Source organism: Vanellus vanellus (genome assembly GCF_965231255.1).
Source record: "Vanellus vanellus genome assembly, chromosome: 8".
In the NCBI taxonomy this organism is placed as follows: Eukaryota; Metazoa; Chordata; class Aves; order Charadriiformes; family Charadriidae; genus Vanellus; species Vanellus vanellus.
Genome location: NC_138913.1, coordinates 11,703,553 through 11,711,706, shown reverse-complemented (window position 1 = coordinate 11,711,706; position 8,154 = coordinate 11,703,553).

Below are 8,154 nucleotides of genomic sequence, written 5' to 3'. Positions count from 1 at the left end.
ATTTTGACATCAGAAGTCTTGGCACCACACCTGCCTCAGCCACATACAAGCTAAGGACTAATGAGTGCCACAGCCAATCTCTTTGAGTGAAGGATCAAAAGAGGGTTTGGAGGACACATACCTTGGCATGCCTGACCGAGAGACCACAGGCATGTCCAGACACACCAAGGACAGACAAACTCTGAAGCAGAACAATGGGCACCCTCCAGGATGAACAGATTGACCTCAAAATAGTCCCAAATATGAGAGGATGGCTCTGAGGATGGTATTACCCTCCTACTCAGGTCCCAGCAGTCTGAAATGACCTGGTCAATCTGTCTTTGTGTTCAGAATAGACGTATTGCAGAGAGAGCCATTCTCAACTGAAAGCACCAGCTCCAGGGAATGACTTGACATAGCTACATCTTTTCAGCCCAAAAAATGGCAATAATATTTGAGATAGATCTCGACTGACTTAGGATGGTTAGATACATCTTACCCAGCAGGGAACACTGCAGATACGTGATTCACTCTTGGCATGTTCACCATTCGGTTGACTGCAGATAGTAAGCTTGGCAGATTTGTGCCCAGAACAACATAAGCAGGAATGTGGTCCTCTGACCCAAACAACAAAGCGATACAAACCTCACAACTTCCAGAAAAGCCATATGCACGAGGAAGCTCAAAGGGAATAAGCACATAGTGAAGAAACAAAATTTTAAAGGGATGCAGGTACATTGTACCATTGGTTGCAAAATGAGAAGCGGCTTGGAGACAAAGGTTGCAGCAATGTACAACAGTGAACAAACAAGCTAATGAATAAGGGTTGCAAGACTAAAAGATTGCAAGACTAAAAGATTGCAAGACCAATATGACCCCCACCCTGTCTTTGCTTTAAACAATTCATACATGCAAAATAAGGACATCCAGGAGTTTAAAATGTATATTCTTCTAAACCAGCATTAAAAAAAAAACAAACAAAACCCTCAAAATATTAGCACTGACCTATAAGTCCAGTGTACTTTATCCAATACTAAAAATAAGCAATGATTTCCCTTCTTTAGTTCACACCCGTCAAGTATCTCAGGGTGCTTTGTCATTATTAACTACATTTTAGATCCATCAAGGCAAAGATATCTATTCTTACATATGAAGGCAAGAAATTACACCATGCCGCAGCATTATTTATATTTAAAATGTGTAACGGAGCAGGCTTGCTAATCAGGCAAGTATTAATACCCCTAAATTTACATGGTAGGAATTTAAATGCAAAACATGAAAGGCAGAATCAGCACAACTCAATAATGCATTCTAATTACTACACTCAACTTGTAGCAATACATTATCCCAGATTAGTATAAGTGGAGCTGTACCACCCGCATTACCTATCTCCACCTTACACTTCCCATTGTAAATCCTTTGCAGTCAGGTATTTAAAACTCCCCGAAGTCTTTAATTAGGGTGTGTCAAACAGAAGTCAAGCAACAGGAGGTAGAAACCAAGGGAAGACTGAGAGAAGCAGCCACACGGTGTTAGAGAGGGTCAGGATGGCTGGTGACCACGAGGAGGTAACCCATCCTCTGACCAAACCTGAAATTGTGACTGGCAGTTCAGAGTCTTCAATTACACCATCATTCCTCACAGGCTTTTTCTCAAGCAGGGCTATTTTCTATAACGTTTCAGGTTTGAGAGGTTAACTTAGCAACCTAAATAAGCCTCTACTTTGCAGAAAGATTTAGGTGACATTTCTGTATTTGATTTTATATATCTTAAGGGGAAAAAAAAATAATCAAGCACAGAAGCTTAATAACCCTCCGTGACACACACACTCCTAAATCTCCAGCATGGTGGCAGGGACGGCAGCCTTTTGAAGTATTGCACTAACTGCATTAAGCTGCTAACAAGGGGACATCTGTTTTGCCAAAGTAGCAGTGTGACAATTAGCCACGAATAAAGTGCAGTGGCCAGAAGTCTGACTCATGCCTTTCTTCCCTGTTCAGGGAAGCTTTTTCTTCTTGCTTCCGAGGAGAGTTGAATGATGAGGACTTGCACTGCGAGGTGCTAATATGAAGAGAACAGGGGGATTGAGTGTCACACACTGTGTGCGGCAAGAAATTCTCTTCACAATTCTCCTACAGCCAGGACTGTGCCCCAACAGGCCCTGTTAATCTGGTCTCTCTCTCAGCATCTGCCTCTCTGCTGGTTCTTTGTTGCTTTTCTGCCAGTTCCCCGAGGGAGGGACACGTCTAACCAATGCCCCTCCACGTTTCTCTGAACCTCCTATGGAAGAAAGCCCGCGGACAATGCTGCTCATGGCTCTGCCATCCAGTGCCTGCCTTCAGGAAATAACTTCCAGCACCTGTAGCAACTCTGCTGGTATGACTTTCAAGAACGATGGCAAGCACACTCAGCAGCTTTCAGCATTTGACAATTATTTATGGATCAAAGGGTAAGTTGGGTGGCATCCGTTGATACTATGTAACAAATTAATATGCAAGAGATTAGCAGTTTATACTGGCAAAGAAAACACAGTCCTTTAGATACAAGTTTCTCAATCGATTGTACATGAAGTAACTGCAGTACCTGGACACAGCTCCAAAGGTAAACAAGCAAAAAAAAAAAAAGATGAAAAAAATTGACCTATTTTTTTTTTTATTGTTCCAGTTGTTATGTTGTTGCTTGTGCATTGCAGTAGCAATGTCCAGGGAGGTCCTTTTTGCCCAAATATGTTCCATGGGTGTTGAGTTAAAAGAGATTGAGAAATACCACTCGAGGTCAAAACTGTCACTCCTACTATAGCTCTTATGCTGCAAGAAATTTTATTGCTTGCACTAATACTGCTGAGAGAGTCCTCAGAGTTTCTCATATAAACCAGGAAAGCCATCTTCAACCACAGGAGACAATACTTATCATCCTAAACATCTATCGCTTTTACATATCAGCTCCTCTGCAGTCTCCGGTTTTGTACGACAGCTGGAGTGAGAATTTATGGCAGAGAGTGGGGATGGTGAACGTGCACGGGACAGCACAAGGTTGCAGTTCTGGACCTGGGGACAGAGGAAAAAAAGGAGTGCCCTCAGAGGCTGAAGAACTATTGTACAATTGGAGAAAAGTAGGGAGCAGGAAAAGCAACTTCTCCCAGGCTTATTTGCTTCAGGGAAGATTTTTCTTAAGAACATCTTATAAACCATTTCACCAACTGCAAAATCCACTCAGTTTGCAGAGATTCTCAGGATATGTACTTGAAAGATCAGCTATCGTTCCTCACAACCTCTGTGAAGCCTTCAAATGCATTTCTCAGATCTTCTTTTTTTGCCTCAGGTATTTGCCCTCACTTTCATTTTTCCTGCTTTTCACACCACTCCTTCCTGTCAGAACAGCCATATGCACAAAGTAGCTCTCCACTGCTCTAAGAGACTATTAACATTTACACAGCAGTGCTGGAAACAACAGGGACAAGCACATAAAAGGACAGTTGAGTTTTTCCGGGCAGTTTCTACGTTGAAGTGATCTCACCCTTTCCATTTGCTGTGGCTTTCCAGAAATAGGCACAGCTCACACGGCAGCTCCTTTGGGGTGGGTAGCCAGGTGTCTCCCCTTGGCTCAAACTTCAGTCACTGGGACCTCTCCGAAGCAAAGATATCCCACAGCAGACTTACCACCTGTTTGAGCTGGATCAGGTCCCGGAAAGCACAAGTTAGAAAAAGCCCCAGTAATAAACAGGAAGAACGAGAGCTCTTCACTGACCTGTGGAGCCTCACAGGCTTTGTTATGAAGGAATATGTCCTTCTCTCTCCTATTAAATATTTATAAAAACAGTAGGGTAATTTCTTATGCTATTGCACTTGGTATTTCCTGTCCACCTTCACAAGGATATCACACTGACTGCTTTGTGCTTTCAGAAACCAGGAGACAAAAACAGCATGAGAGTTTGTATTTGCATATTTGCATATTGTAAGTCCAGAAACTGTACAATTAGCAGACACAAAGCAAGGCCAGAGAATGGTGTTTGTTCACATTTCACAGCTGGTTTGCTCCACTTGTGCATTTAAAAAAAAATATGCCTGCAGCAATGTGAAGGCCAAACATTTTTTTCCGATAGTCCTTCCTACAGAGAGTTAAACCTGTTAAATATGTAAATCACACATACCCTTCTTTTACCGCTCATCTTTTCCTCACCCAGTTTAGTAACATGTTCCGGGTTGAAGAGAATGTCATTAATTCTGTCACAAGGAAATTTCTACAGAACAGCAGACATTACTCCTGAAATATGACCTGTCTGGTCTGTTTTAAGGCCAAATCTTTAAAGCAATGTGGTCACAATTGTATGACGCATTTGCAACTGCTTTTAATTAATTCAGGTTTTACCCCCAGAGATCCTTGTGAGAGAACTGAATGACCAAATGAGAACTGGAATCACAGATGGATAGTGCAAACACTGGGTGTTGAAAAAATTGCCTTATATTCAGGATAATCTCATCTATAACTGGAAACAATAATGAAACTGATTTTATAAACAGAATGAACTTCTGACTGTTCAAAACAATGAATTGAAAAGCCTTTTATCCTGTTTCAAAAACAGGTTTGGGGTTTTGTTTTTTAACTCAAGCTTTCAAAAACTTTTTACTTCAACCAGCAGTTGAATAAGAGCATAGAAATTGTAGATCACAAGGCTGAAATAGCAAGAAATAAATACTTGTCAGCTGAGCACTGTAACCCCTTACTGTAGGTCCTGCTATAATTGTATTAAAGCAAGCAGTACCAGCTGCACATGTACGCATGAAGCATCCCAGCGCATTTTAATTTCAAGCTAACTGAATGATTCCACGTCAGTTTCAATTTCTTTTTCAAGTTCAGTGAAAGGTGGACAGCAATAGCCAAGAACAAAGATTGTTTTTCCCATGGTAAAGACCTTAGTATGCATAAAGGCTTTAATTATGTGACACGCGTTATCTGAGCATTGTGCCTGGCAGCCCCTGCTCTGTGAACAAATTCAAACTGAAGAAAGCTTTGTCTGTTGTGTCATCTCTCTGATGCTGAATTCTGATGCTGTCATGAAAAGACAGAGAATAGCAAGAAAATTTTCCGGCCAAGCCAACAGAAAACCACTTTTGAGAGCTGGTTTCTCACCCTGAATGCCTGGCGTACTGCTGGGCAAGTCACAGTCCCTACCCTTCAGATGTAGCAATTGCCAATTATCCATTCACTTAATTGATGTCTGTCTTCAGACTTCAAAGCTCAGGTCAGGAGAAACATATCGTACTCACAACTTACAGCTACTGCAATTGTGCTTTGAATATAAATATTTAATTTTATCTTATTTTAATATTTTGATAAACAAATGGAGCGTGTGCTAAAGCTGCTGAAGGACTCCAAAGCTTATCCAATGAAGCACACAAGGCTGTTTGTCAGCTTTGGCATAGAGGCTACGAGGACTGTTTCCCCCATTAGCAAAATCAGGGTGTGATGGTACCTGGAGCTGTGAAGATTTAGTTGTTATCTTTTAGCAGCATTCATACAATACAATGAGAATGCCACGGGAAATGTTATGGATACATTAGTCACACAGTATTTGGTTCTGTGCAAATTTTGGTGATGCGATAAGTCTGCATATACCTACTGAGTGATAAGGGCGTAGAGAAATTGAGGGCAACCTTTGCCGTTAGCAACGTCCATCCTGCGAATGGAGATCCTCTAAATAACACAGTGCGGGATCAAAGAGCAATGAAATTTTAGCACGCCTCATAATGCAGGTCTACAAAGACACTAACTTAAAACCATGAACAGCCTTAAATATGAAATTTCCTAAAGCCTGAAAATGCCACTACGTGCACATAGAAAGCAGGTATTCATAACATAACAGCTGTCAGTGGAGAGCGACACAGGTTGCTACAGACAGAAATGAGAAAAGTTTGAACCATACCAATAGATTACACTCTTTGTGACCAGATACACTCCTTGTTTTAAGGACATGGGAATCATCTTCCCATTGTCTACACTTACTGCGTGACCCACTAAAGGAGTCAGTGCTCAACACACCTTTCAGAAAGGGAAGGATGGAAAGGTAAGTCCTTTGTCTTTGTTCATTAAGTGCTCCGGGTTGATCTGTTGTGACATTTTCTACTGTTCAGATTCATGGAGTACAGGAATTTCTTTGATCAAATGGTGACATTGTTCAAGGAGAGTCATTTTGGTCAGCTCTGTGCTAAGTATCCTGTCAAACAGGTCATAAACATAAGAGGCAAGTAATTTTCAGTCCTGACTCCCCTACTGCAGAAGCTCACCTGCAAAGCTGGATAAAAAACAACTGGCTAGAGTTGATGAACAATAGCCAGAATTATTCTATCCAATATTTTCTGTTTTGTTTAGGTTTTTTTTTTGGTGTTTGGTGTTGGTTTTTTAATTATAGCAGTTTTCTCTTTTCTCTTAGCAGTACTTAACAGCAAAGAAAGGAGCGAGGCAGGGTAAATGGAAAAAATGTTCTACTTTCTAAGCCTCTTGGATGCGATTCCCACATTTCAAATTGTATAATTACTTTGTTTTTCCAACATCTGGGCCTGGTCTAATGCCACTATCTCACCTACAGAAAACGAGGGTTAATGCAAGACATGCAGTAATTTATTTGGGAGCTTCCCTAGTGCACTGCATTCCCTTATGTGGGAGAGACTATAAGTACAGAGAAAATTATAGACCTCTTATCTTGATCAGAGGGCAGAGGAACATGGTCACGGTGAATAATATCCATGTACCTAGTAATCAAGAAACCCCGCAGATACTGTGTTTTACCAAAACATCAAAGAAGTCTGTTAAGGACATTGTGTTGTAGTATTTGAATCTCATCCTCAACCAGTCTCATACTGATAGCAAATGAGCATGTCATGAACTCCAGCATAGCCTGGTGAGACTGGTTAGTTTAAAGCTAGCTCTTGCTAAGCTGGTGACCACAATGCAGGCACAGCCCTTTCAAAGAGACATTTGCTGCCCTCTGCCTGGTTCCTCAGAGGATGCACTGCTGAAATACTAAAATAATTTTGCGCTGTAGAATTCACATGTCACCTATGCTGAATTATCCAGCACTCTTTCTAGCAGCTGTTGATGTTCTTCTTAAGCAGGCTGAAGGCTGCACAGAGACAGCTTCCCTTAACTACAGCATCAGATCAAATACATGCCTTAGGACTAGATATCTAAACAGTGAATTCCTGCGAAGATGTATCCTTTTCTGCCATGACTCAGGCCAATGTCACAATAGTGTCAGAGAGTGGCAAGCCTGAAATCCTGTGCATCCCTACCTGCAGGCCCCGTAATTCCACAGCAGTCTTAAAACTCGTAATGCCATTTACAAGTGCAGTAATGCTCTGCATGTCTCTGTGATGTTGGTTACTGTCCATGAGTGCTGAAGCTGCTGATACCCTCAATATTAGCGGAGGGTGGTGGCTGCGATATTTGTCTCTGCCTAAAACTACTCAGAAGTAGGCTAAGGGAGGCTGCCTGCCTTATATGACAAACTGGAGTCATATATAGCTATAGTATTCCAGAAAGTTATTTCAAAGAGAATATCATACAAAATAGTCCAAATTTTTTCATTTTCTCTGTAATGTTCCTTAAAATGCATTCCTTGTAGAATATCATCATGTCACCGGCTGACCCCAGAATATACTCCTATTGTTAGCTTCTCCCCTGCTTCATCTGCTGTATCTCATAAACGATTCAGGGAAAGGGCTGCAATTTTATTATTGTTATTCCTTTAACATTAGAATCTCACACTGCAGGACAGCAAATAAATAGTTCCTGGACTGTTGGCTTAAAGATACCACAGGCTGAGATTTCTTCACAGATATTAGAACAGGTTCATAAGCTTTTCACTAACAAAAAAGATACGCCAAACTCAGCTGAATATTATTTCAAATTAATCCAGTTCATTGGGACTTTTTTAGGTCAGTGATCTCAATGGATAAATAACCCCTCTCAGGAATTTCTTAATGAAAACTTCTTGTTTTTCTTACCAAATATTTTATTTAAGAAAATATAAAGAAAATGTTTTAGCTCAGGACTTCAATGGAATAGTCTGGCTTTTAGAGGCATTTTGAGTCACTGCAAAACTAAAATGTATTTTTCTGCTGCAACTTACTGCTCAGTGGGAACCGTAACAATCAAGAAAAAAGTCCCAGAGAAATG